The sequence below is a fragment of the Schistocerca cancellata genome, chromosome 5 (assembly GCF_023864275.1).
Source record: "Schistocerca cancellata isolate TAMUIC-IGC-003103 chromosome 5, iqSchCanc2.1, whole genome shotgun sequence".
NCBI lineage: Eukaryota > Metazoa > Arthropoda > Insecta > Orthoptera > Acrididae > Schistocerca > Schistocerca cancellata.
The window spans coordinates 759204598-759216881 of NC_064630.1; the positions used below are offsets into that span (position 1 = coordinate 759204598).

The 12284-nt window shown below is 39.4% G+C and overlaps 1 protein-coding gene across 2 annotated transcripts in view; it reads left to right on the forward strand.

Moving 5' to 3' along the window:
- Positions 1 to 4099: 4099 nt before the first annotated feature.
- The window catches only part of LOC126187665 (peroxisomal acyl-coenzyme A oxidase 3-like), a 319748-nt gene continuing 311563 nt past the window's right edge, over positions 4100 to 12284 (forward strand). The window contains exon 1 of one of the 2 annotated variants that reach the window (XM_049928892.1): positions 4100 to 4193. The gene's annotated coding sequence lies outside the window, so the exon portion shown is untranslated. Of the gene's footprint in view, positions 4194 to 4799; positions 5128 to 12284 lie in introns of those variants that run through there. The other variant, XM_049928893.1, reaches the window with a different exon arrangement.

The following is a 12284-nucleotide window of genomic DNA, read 5'->3' on the forward strand; positions in this document are numbered from 1 at the left end:
TCTTTTTCTGATTTAAAAATCAGTTGTTCATGACAGATTGTGTCAAATGGTACTGACAGACCTAGAAATAAAGCTCTAACATGCTTTTTTTGTCATCAGCTTGAAGTGCATCATGTATAAATGAGAAAACCTCTGTTTCTGTTGGACAAGCTGTTCAGAAACAATGTTGGGACTTCCGTAGCATGTTACTGTGTTCTCAGAAATCTGATAATCTTCTATGACTTTTTTTCCATTAGCAGTATCTCTGAAAATACTGATAATTATGTTATAATTCTATTGCCCTTATTCCCCTTTTTATTCAGTGCTGTAACTTTGGTTGCTTTCAGACATGTTGGGAAAGTTCCTGAAGAAAATATTTCATTAACAGCACAGAGCAACCAACCACCATGAAATGTAAGGTGGGTCGGATGCTACTAAATCTAATAGCAGAGACTTCTTATTGTTATAATCTTATTGGTATTCAATGGTTAATGTTACGTTAAGTACTATAAAGAACATAATATATAAAAATTTCTCTTAGGTTACAGAGAATTTAATGCATTATGATTGTTAAACTTGCTCTGTATAATTTGTTCCTGCCTAGTTCAGAAGAATATAATTTATATAATGCAAATGTTAAAGAAAAGGTGTAAAATAAAACAAAAATAAAATAAAAATGTAATACAATAAATGTGGTCAATTTAAATTGTAGTAAGTAGGTGGAAGTGATATGCTACATTTAGAGTGTAATATAGTCTAACTGGTTGTTGATAATCCATTTCTGCCTATTTCATGTGAGAAGGTCTCACTAGAACCTCAAGCTATTTTCATCTGAAGTAGTGTATGTTTATGTAGATTTTTTGTGTTCATGTGAATTGATATAGTACAAACAGCCCTTTTCAATCTATCTCAGGCATGTTCATTAGGGTTCATGTCTGGAGAACATGCTGTCCAGTCTAGTCGAGCAATGTCGTTATCCTGAAGGAAGTCATTCACAATATGTGCATGATGGAGGTGCAAATTGTTGTCCATGAAGACAAATGCCTTGCCAATATGCTGAAGATATGGTTGCACTATACATCGGAAGATGGCATTCACGTATCGTACAACCGTTACGGTGCCTTCCATGACCACCTGTGGCGTACGTTGGCTCCATATAATGCCACACCAATACACGAGGGAACCTCCACCTTGCTGCACTTGTTGGACAGTGTGTTCAACGTGACCAGGTTGCCTCCAACCACATTTTTGATGATTGTCTGGCTTAAGGCTTATGCGATACTCATTGGTGAAGAGAACTTGATGCCAATCCTGAGCGGTCCATTCGGCAAGTTGTTGGGCCCATTTGCACCGTGCTGCATGGTGTCATGGTTGTAAAGATGGACCTCGTCATGGACCTCAGGAGTGTAGTTGTGCAGCATGCAGCCTATTGAGTACAGTTTGAGTCGTAACACGACATCCCGTTGCTGCACGAAAAGCATTATTCAACATGGTGGCGTCACTGCCAGGGTTCCTCCAAGCCATAATCTGTAGGTAGTGGTCATCCACTGCAGTAGTAGCCCTTGTGGACCTGAGCAAGGCATGTCATTGACATTTCCTGTCTCTCTGTATCTCCTCCATGTCTGAACATTGCTTTGGTTCACTCTGAGATGCCTGGACACTTCCCTTGTTGAGAGCCCCTCCTGGCTCAAAGTAACAACGTGGACGTGATTGAACTGCGGTATTGACCATCTAGGCATGGTTGAACTACAGACCACACAAGCCATATAACTCCTTCCTAGTGGAATGATTGGTACTGATCGGCTGTCAGACCCCCTCCATCTAATGGAAATGAGAGTTTGGCGTCATTGGCAGGGAGGCCCCTTATGGAGCAGGGCCAGCCACCTGGGTGCAGGTCTTATTACATTCAGCGCCACATTGGGCGACCTGCGTGCCAGATGGGGATGAAATGATGATGAAGACAACACAACACCCAGTTCCTGAGCAGAGAAAATCCTCGACCCAGCCGGCAATTGAACCTGGACCCCCCAAGGATGGCAGTGCGTCATGCTGACCATTCAGCTATCAGGGCGGACTTCATCTAATGGGCACTGCTCGTGCACGGTTGTTTACATCTTTGGATGTCTCTGAACAGTCAAAGGGACTGTGTCTGTGATACAATATCCACAGTAAACTTCTATCTTCAGGAGTTCTGGGAAAAAGGGTAATGCAAAACTTTTTTTTGGCATGTGTAGATTGTAGTTCACAGCTACAACTTAGCACATTACATTTTTAGTTTTATTCATGGTTTATACAGAAAATACATTGGTTGTAGCTTTACATAAAGAAGAGAATATGATTCTGCCTACACATAATACATTACTGTTTGTGTTCAGTATACTGTTAACAATGTACAATGTGTCATTGGGGCGAAGGAGCCTCAGAATAAAATTTCTTCAAGCCTTTGCCTCCAAAGGAACATTTACCTTATTGCTAGAGTCTTTGTATATCGTGCCACTGCTTGTGTCAGTGCTTTGTTTTATGGTTGTTACTGAATGTTGCGTTGTTTGTGGCTGTGTTATGGCATGCTGTGTCATTTGTTGTTGTTTGGGATCCTTTAAATGTTGATCCATTCTGAGTCATGTTCACTCAGTGCACAGTGTGTTGGTTCTTTCCTGGATTTCAGAATCTGTGGTTGTGCTTGTGTACTATCATGTGGTTTGCTGTGTTGCTTGTGCTTGTCTATGCCTCCTTCCATATAGGCCTTGGTGCTCCTATTTTTTCTGCAGTGTGTTCAATACAATGTTGTCTGCACTATTTACTGTGTTTCAGACATCAGAACTGCATGTTATTCTGGCAATATCATTGTCATTCTGTATAGGTCTCACACATGCTAGCATATTGCCTTGTGGTGTGACATATTGTGGTGTCAAGACGAAAGATACACTATCAGATGAGAGAAAGGTCCAGAAATCAGATGGCCATATTATTTATACTGAAGCCTGATATGTTATCTATTCTGGGTTAGTAGCTTTTTTTCATTTTTTTTTTAGCTTGCTATATCCCCCTCCCATTTGTAGGATGTAAAAACATCATTTTACACAATTATTAAAAGTGTATTTCTCTTCTTTATGTAAAGCTACACTCAATGTATTTTATATGTCAAATATATTTTCTGTACAACTACAGATTCCTTTTTTAAGGTAATGTTGTTGAGATGGTCTCTCTTAGCTGTAATTTCTCTCTTATACCACATTCCATATTGTTTTTGTCCTGTTAGAAGCTTATCTTCAATACGTACCGTTTACCAGTCTTTAATTACCATCCTCAGGATGAATTTGTTAGTTTAAAAGTATCTGTCAAAAACAGGTGTGGCACTATTTTCTTTCATACCTACAAGTTTTTAATACACCAGATGTGAACTAACTCTTACGGGTGCTTCAGCCTTATCTTTTACTTTTTTAAGGGAAATCAAGACTAAAGTAGGTTTTCACTATATCTGTGAAAACTTGAAATTTTACTGATGCAGTACATCACTCTCGCATTGACTGGCTTCCAAGATTCTTTTGCTAAGTACTTTCTGAAGAGCAGTATTCTGTGGGTACTGTAGGTCCTACTTTGAAAAGTAGGTATTTGTTTGATCTTATGTGACAAGTCATTTGTGGTATCAAAAGTGTGCATGAGGATCTCTAGGACCTAATTTTAGTACTGTGGAAATGTAAGTTTGCTTATTAGCATTAATTAATATCTGATCTACAACAGACCTGGAATGATTAGTTTAATGAGTTTGGGGAGGGGAGGGGGCAGGTTTTGATTTTACATTGCAGATTTATAACATATTTTCCAATTAAATTTTTTTACATTGTTATTTACTAAAGCTTATATTTAAGCACAGTTTACAGCTGAAGTTTGTACATCTTTCTCTACATTCAGGATTTTTAAGCGTTCCAGTCTGGTATATATTCTTTTTCTAACTCAGTTACACAAGTTCCACCAAGGTAAAGCTGATTCCTGCACGAGTCAGTACAATGTGCTTTCTCACGTCTCATCTTTATTCAATGAATAATTAATATTAATTGCGGTCAGACAACCAATGAATCGACACTTGTTGAACACATGCCAAATAATGAAATTCAGTCGCCTTCATTTGGCACTAGTTGACGCATCATCCTGTGCATTCTCCGCTCGCCTCTTTCTTTTGGGAAAACACGAAAGGTTTGCAACTAGTCTTGCAGGTAAAAATTCATTCTGTGAACGCAGTCATTTGCAAAGAATATTCAGTGGCCTATATTAAATTTCCAGAACATTGTAAATGAATAGTTTGTGTTTTGTTTCATTTTCTCCATAGAACTTTTAATTATTTCCGGAATATCTGCTAATATAACATCATTATGTGGGATCTAGTTTATTCGCCAATTCGTTTCAGAACACTGTTTAATGCAAAACTTGATTAATGAAATTGTTCTTATGCACAGCGTTCAAAGAAAGTCGAAGATATTCAACAACGCATACGTGAAAAATTAATAGCAAACAACTGCACATTAATTTTGTATTCGCGTCCTCAACGTAGCGCCTTGCATCGTCTAATCTAATGTCATAAGACTACACAGTAACAGACACGCGATCCTAATTTGAGTAGCAAATCTAGGTTATCACATCGATACTTTAAATATGCTTATGAAATGTACACAATCGACTCCTAGGTGACAAGTGACGTAACAGAAATGTTATTTGCGGTCTCTGTGCTAACAAGAGAACCTCTGGCACAAAACTTCGGGTTTTCGGAGAAAGGAAACAAAAATAATGAACACCAAACGTGACGACCGTCTTGATGTAGGTGGTTGGTCGGTGTAAAGGCGGGAGAAGGGACCAAACTACGAGGTCATAGATCCCCTTGATGTAGTTGCTTCGTAACTTCTATTCTGAAAGCAAATATTCTGTATGTTACTTTTGAAGCTTCTGTTTAGGCCCAGTCGTAAAATATATTTTCATAATTTAAGAGGTGTACCTTAATTCTTAATCGTGATTCGGGAATAGCAGTCCATCGGTTTTCAGACCTTTTGAGACCCATTTCACTGGGAACAAATCCCATTAAGTACCGGTAATTCAGTGCTGGGTGCTGAAACTATGAAGCGCAAATTCCTATACTACTCGCCAAAACTATATAAGGTAATGCAGAATCAGTTTCAAATTATTGGTTTTTTAATAAAAATTGGAATGTATGTTCCTATTAGAGACCCATATATGTCGAAGCAGAATGCAATTGTTGAACAACAATAAATACCAGATCGCCAGTACTGATTATATATTTTGTAATTACAAAGGTAAAGTGTCACCAGGCCAAACACTGGAGGCATCACAATGTTTCACGAACAATGATGGGAAGGGGGAGACGTCGCTTAGTCTGGGCCTCAGTTGGCACTTTTTGTTTTGTTTTTGAATACTTTGTGATGAAATTTGATAATAAAATGTTCAAATGTGTGTGAAATCTTATGGGACTTAACTGCCAAGGTTATCAGTCCCTAGGCTTACACACTACGTAACCTAAATTATCCAAAGGACAAACACACACCCATTGCCCGAGGGAGGACTCGAACCTCTGCCGGAACCAGCCGCACAGTCCATGACTGCAGCGCCTCACACCGCTCGACTAATACCGCGCGGCATTTGATAAGATTTATGGATTATTTCATGTCATGTAGGAAGCCTATATCATCTAGTACCTCTACTTATTTACATATTTCGTTCTGATAAAAATTTTACAAACAAAATAATTGACAGCAAAGTGATGTGAAATGCCCATTCTGCCCCTATCACGGGGCACCCCAAGTGTTGGTATGAGGCAACATCAAAAGAAACCCTCAGACAGATTGGAAACATATCTATTTTTGTTAGTAAACGTTGTGTGACACATTGAATTTGTATGGAATATAATTGCTGGGCACTGGAAATATCCCTGCATAGGATATAGAGCTACTGCTACAGTTTATTTTGTGCTGCTGACCATGGAAGGCATTCATAGTTTACAGCTGACATCCGTGAAGATAATTTTGCATACTGTTGCGTCTGCAGGAAGTGAAAGATGTTTGTCAAACTTGTATTGTATTGTATTGTATTGTATTGTATTTTTATTGATCCAGGCAATCATAGTATTGTACAGCTGTACATATGATATTGGATAGGTCAAGAGAGCTATTTACAAGTAATTTTTAAAAATTGATTTTTACATTATTTTGTAGCAAGGAAATTATCTATCTTAAACAAAACAATTAATACAAATTTTTACAAATTGATGTTTACATTATTTTGTAGCAAGGTAATTATCTATCTTAAACAAAGCAGTTAATACAAATCATAGAACTGTAAGGTTGTACATATGATACTGGACACGTCAAGGGAACATATTTACAAGTAATATTTAATAAATTGATTTTACATTATTTTGCAATGAGGAAGTTAGCTACCTTTAACAAAACAGTAAATACAAATGTTGTATGGTAAAATACAAACAGCCAATACAAATGTAATAGTAAAGTAGTCCAGTGTATTTCATAGACATGCACAGTATATAGTAATCCAGTATATTTTATAGACATGCACAGTATATAATTTTCAGACCAAATTGAACATTTCTCATATTGTTTACATTTTTAACCCCTTTCAAAAAAATGATCAACTGCATAAAAACAATGGTCCAAGAGATATTTTTTTAACTTATCTGAGAAGGCTTAACGTGACTTTTCAGATAAGTGACAATCATCTGGAGTAAGAATGACCCATCTTTTTATGTTTTTGTAGAATATCTCTTGCACATACGAATGTCTATTCGTGGTGATTTTTATTATTGTACATTATTACTATACAAACACCCACAGTGCACTGTGTATGTTATATTTTTCATAGATTAGTAGAAAAAAAATTTAAAGTATGTTAGTATGAGTGTGACCCCTGTAAAGGGATTTAAATGTTCCCCATTGAAAACTGAATATTTTGTTAAGCATTGATAAGCAATATATCGGTGAAATACACATTTCTATGGCATAATTATCAATCCTTCATTTGAAACACACTACAAGAAACTTTTACTGACAAAAAACACGTTTTACTAAAATACTACCTGGAAATTTATACAGAATTCTATGTCCACTAGTCTGTAGCTCAAGTGGAGGCAGCATTTGAGTTGCCATATTTCCTTTGTTGCAGCTCTTTGAATAATACAAAATAGTGAAAAGTTTGCTCCCCCCTCTCCCCCCTTGTATGACCAACTGCTTCCACCACAACAAAGTCATTTGAAAAAAGATCATGGCGCTTGCACTTAGTGTGCAGTGAGTCTTCAACAACAGGGTCGTCTGAAGGATCAAAGTCACTTTCATCAGTTTCCAGAGTCTCTGCCAATTTTTTACACCAAGCTCATCTTCTGACAAAGAATTATCAACTTTTGAAAGAGATTTTTCTTGGCATTTGAGAGTGCTTCTTTAGTAGTGGATGACTTAGAACAACTAGATAGTTTGTATCATTTGTAACTGCAGGCAATTTGAACTTTTTGTGCAGTGCAGACACATTTGATGATGTTTTGAATGATTTTGGACCAATGCTCAGTGCATGAACAGCTGTAGCAGCTTTATCAGGACTCACATCAATTTTCTTTCTTTTTGTATTTGAAAGAGCTATTGATTTTTTTCTTTTCATATAGAGACTTTTATATAAGAAGCCAGAGATTCAGCTGCAGCTTCCTTTTTCTCTTCATATTCTGTTCACCTGGAGTTAAGAGTACAGCTTCTTTTTAATTAACCAGATCACTTTTTCCAGTGTTTGCTAATCCACATCTAGATACTGTCTTCCAATCTTCCACCTGTATGCCTTTAGTACGTTCTTGGCATTTCAACTAAATTTTTTATATGATAATTTTTATTTTCAAGAAGATATAAGTTTATCCAGAAATACAAAGAAAAGAGTGAAATTGACCCCGGGATCAGTGTTACACCCAGTGGGTCAGTATCACCCAAGTTGAGAGTACAACTGCAGTGCTATCATTTCTGTTAATAGAACTGATAAGTGCAGTGATGTGGCAATATATTTTTTTCCTTCGGTTGCTACTTTCACAAAATGTAATCGTTATCTTTTATGTCACTTCCCATGTTAAATTCTTCAATGTGAAGACTCAATTTAAAATCACTGTTACTCATCTGAAGAATAGTGTAGCCTCCATGAGCTGCTCTCTGGCTGAAGTTGCCTTCTGACATTTTTAGAAAATGGTTTTGTTGATTGTTTGGTGTTGAGAGTTCGGCCAATTTTTTTCTTCCTATTTTCACATTGTACAAGCTCTTGCTTTTCTGGTCTATCAACAATAATTGTTGTCCTTCCTTTTTTTTCTTCTGTGCTGAGCTGTTGTCTTATGGATGGTTGCTTGTAGAAAATGTAAAATTTCTGTTGTGACTCGCCGATCATTCAAAGTGCCGCCGCGCAATTACGCGCGTCATCTACGTGCGGCGCTGTCTGCCAGCCATGCAGCAGCTGCGCCACCTAAGCGGCCAACCGAGCAGCGGCCGCTAGACTGGGACTCAGTGCTCATTCGAATGCTAACGTGTACACATGTCTTTCTTGTCAACTTACTCTGTGACTTATATGTGTTGTTGTGTCATTCCGAAATATATGTGTTAAACTTGAAGTTCTAACAATTTCCTTCAATGATACCAAGGCTCCTGAACTATTAAAACAGCTACAAATGGCAGGCAGCCTTATAAATTGAGTAGTGCTTGTGCTGGTGTCTGTGGGATCTCCCTTGTTGGTATCATTATCAGTATTTTCTGGTACACTTCCAATTACTGCATCTCTTTTACCATCATATTGCCAAGATAACTAACCTTTCAAGAGTTTGTCTAGGGATGTTGCATTGTTTTGCTGCTGCCAGAATTTTCATGCCATCTTGAGTTACACTATCCACAACTATCTTTGTGTCTTCAGCAGGTGTTAGACCAAAAGTAGTTTTTCTCTGTCTGGACTGAACCACTTTTGTTTCCTGAAAGCTATGAAATGTTGTATGCAAAAGAAACATCATTTGGGGCATAGTGAGCATATATGCTCACTGTACCCCAGAAAAAATTCCTTACTTTACCTTGTACCCCATAAACACAACTAAACACATTTATTCAGTCACAAGCAGTTGTTATAACTCTGTATTTTATATGGTACTGGTATGTAGAGACAGTATTTATGATAATTACTTTTATTCTCAATATTTGGTTTCTACAAAATGAAGGAGTACAAATTCTTAAATAGCCTAGGCAAAATTTGCGGAGGAAGATAGTAAAACACAAGAGTCTCAATTTCAGTACTCCAACATCATTCAACCATATTGTTTCTGTGATTTCCTAAACGCTAAGAGTGTGTAGGCTACACGTGCAGAACTGTGATAGCATCCCAACAGTCATGGATTTTATGTTGTATCCTGCCCACCCGTCGAATTTGGGATGCCTAGGAAACCTGCTTCTCGGATTGCTAGACAACAATTCAAGCAAATCATATTGAAGATTTTATTACAGAAAATAAATGACAATACTTAACTTTGAGAATTTACAATGATGTGTCGCAAGCAAAGGGTGACAAGCAATATGAGCAATCTCTTCAGTATATATAGTTCCTAATGCAAGTGCACTAACATAGTTCCTAAGTTGGTGCTATACAAGTGCCTTTTCTTAATGTCACTGTGGAAATGGCAGAACTGCTAGTCTTCAACGGGAGCACGGCCAGGCGGTGTGGCGCTTACATCCTCTTCGTGTCAAAGGCGCTGCTGTCGGGTTGTCGTCCTACAGAGGGGTTGGTCCGCATGCAATTGGCTGACGTCTTCTTCACAGCCCTCTCTGCTCTAATGTTCCCGACCTGTATCCTGGCTCTTGACTTTACGGTGCAACATTCCTTCCCCCAAAGTGACGGACCATCATCATATAAGAAGCTCAACAATGGGAGAGGAGGCAGGATTGTGGACGCTGCACTGGACTGGAGGTGTAGCTGCAGGGGACGTCAGGCTTCCGGTCATACCCCGCAATCTGGGCTTTACTCTGGCGGTAATGTCCCCCACAAAATGACAAGAAGGATACACGTCCACCTCCCGAGTCCCATAACCAGATGTAGAAGGCGTCGACTGCTGCAGTGTGGGCGGGTCCAGCTCCATCAGTAGGATGAGAGGGGGCAGAGGAGGCAAAGGCTCCGTCTCCACGGTTTGTCCCGCGGTGTCGTGATGACACCCTCTGGTGGCTGCTGTAGCCATACTGTCCTCAGGATCTGTGAATCTGGAGGAAGAGACACAGAAGGATCACCGTGCTCAAGACAGTGGCAAATTTGATTGTGATGTAGGTGCTGTAATCTGTCTGGGCCTGAAATGAGATACATGCACGCCCAAATTGATGAAGGATCTCGCATCACGCCCACCATCTGCTACCACTAAAAACCCTGTAAAACACAATATCGTGTGGTGCGAAGTGATACTTGTGGCCTTGCTTTGGCGCCGGATGCTGAGGAAGGTGGAGCAGTGTCCAGAGGCGGCAGACATGAAGCGATTCCGCTGGCAATGGTCCATCTCGTGGATGCGAATGATAGGAGGTGAGAAACAGCTGCAGTGCTTGATCCCTGGTGTGTGCAGAACGAAGTTTGGCCACCTGCTGCTTGAAGGTTCTGGCAAAACATTTGCTTCGCTGTTTAACTGTTGGTGGAATGGTGTACTAGTTACATGCTGTAGGCCACTGCATTCACAGTATGTTTCAAATTCTTTTGACATGGACTGAGGGCCGTTGTGCTGACACTATGACTTCAGGCAAACCTTTGAGGCAAAAAATAGAGGACACCACCTGAACCTGAATGGTGCTATGTGACATTGTTGAGTTCATTGGCACGGCAAAAGGAAACTTGCTATAAGAGTCTACCACAATCAACTGAGTATTCCAAAAATGTCCCACAAAGTCTATGTGCACATGTTGCCATGGTGATTGCGACTTAGGCCAAGGAGAGAATTTTTGTGGCAGAGCAGACTGATTTTCTGCACATGAATGACACTGTGATGTCATCCGTTCTATTTTGTTGTCGATACCCTGCCAAGTACGGTATCACTGTGCTAACTGTTTCATACAAGCAACCCCCATTGTCCTTAGTGAAGTAGATGCAACACTTCTTTTTGCAAAGCTTTGGGGATCAACACACGTGACTGTCCTCAGCGAGGTTATGTTAACGTGCAAAGTGCCGGTGCACTACAGATTTCTTTATTCTATGCAATGAGTGATGCCAAGATGTGCAACTGTATTTTAGCAAAATGTTCAAACCTGAATCAGCTTCGATGGCCTGTGCCATTTTCCTGTAGTTCAGAGGAAAGAATTGAAGCAATGTAGAATCATGAGCATCGATGTGACAACGAGATGCAGCAGGAGTGTCAAAGTTTGTATCAGGACCAATCGGAAGATGTGAAAGTGTACCCGCATTACCGTGTTGAGCTGTCGGATGATAAACAGTCTTATACTGGTACTGAGTCCACAACAAAGCCCATCTTTACAATTTTAGGGCAGTTCGTACAGGTACCGGCTTTGTTGGATAAAACAAGGACTGCAATGGCTCGTGCTCCATTACCAAGTAGAATTTTGTGCCATACAAATAATGGTTGAATTTGGTGACACCATACACAATAGTCAATGCCTCTTTCTGTATTTGCGAATACTTACACTCAGCTTTGGACAACACTTTTGATGCAAAAGAAATAGGCCTGTCTTTATCACCAAATCTGTGCAAAAGCATTGCACTGATTCCGTAAGAGGAAGCGTCAACTTACAACACAACTAGTTCGTCAGGATCAAAGTGAACCAAGCATCGATCACTGAGCAATGCATCTTTGAAGTATTTTAAGAGCTTTTTGGCACTCATCTGTCCAAAGAAAGGGGACATTCATGCGATGGAAGCGATGCAGTGCACTTGCAATTTGTGCAGCATTCAGTATGAACCGAATATAATAGTTCATTTTTTCTAAGACTGACTGCAATTATGTGACACTGCGAGAACTGGCAGGTCCTGTATGGCTAACAAATATGACTGAAGAGGATGGACACCGTGACTGTTTATGACATGACCAAGATACTGCAACTCAAGTTTAAAAAAAATTACGCTTGTCCAGTCTACACTATAGTCCTGCATCAGATAACGCACAAAACAAAGAACGCAAATTTGCAATGTGTTCTTCAGGTTTACAACCTTCTGTGACAATATCATCCAAGTAGTTTGGACAGTTTGGTGCTCGAACAGTCAGCTGTTTCAAATACCATTGGAAATGGCAGGTGCAGAAACACTGC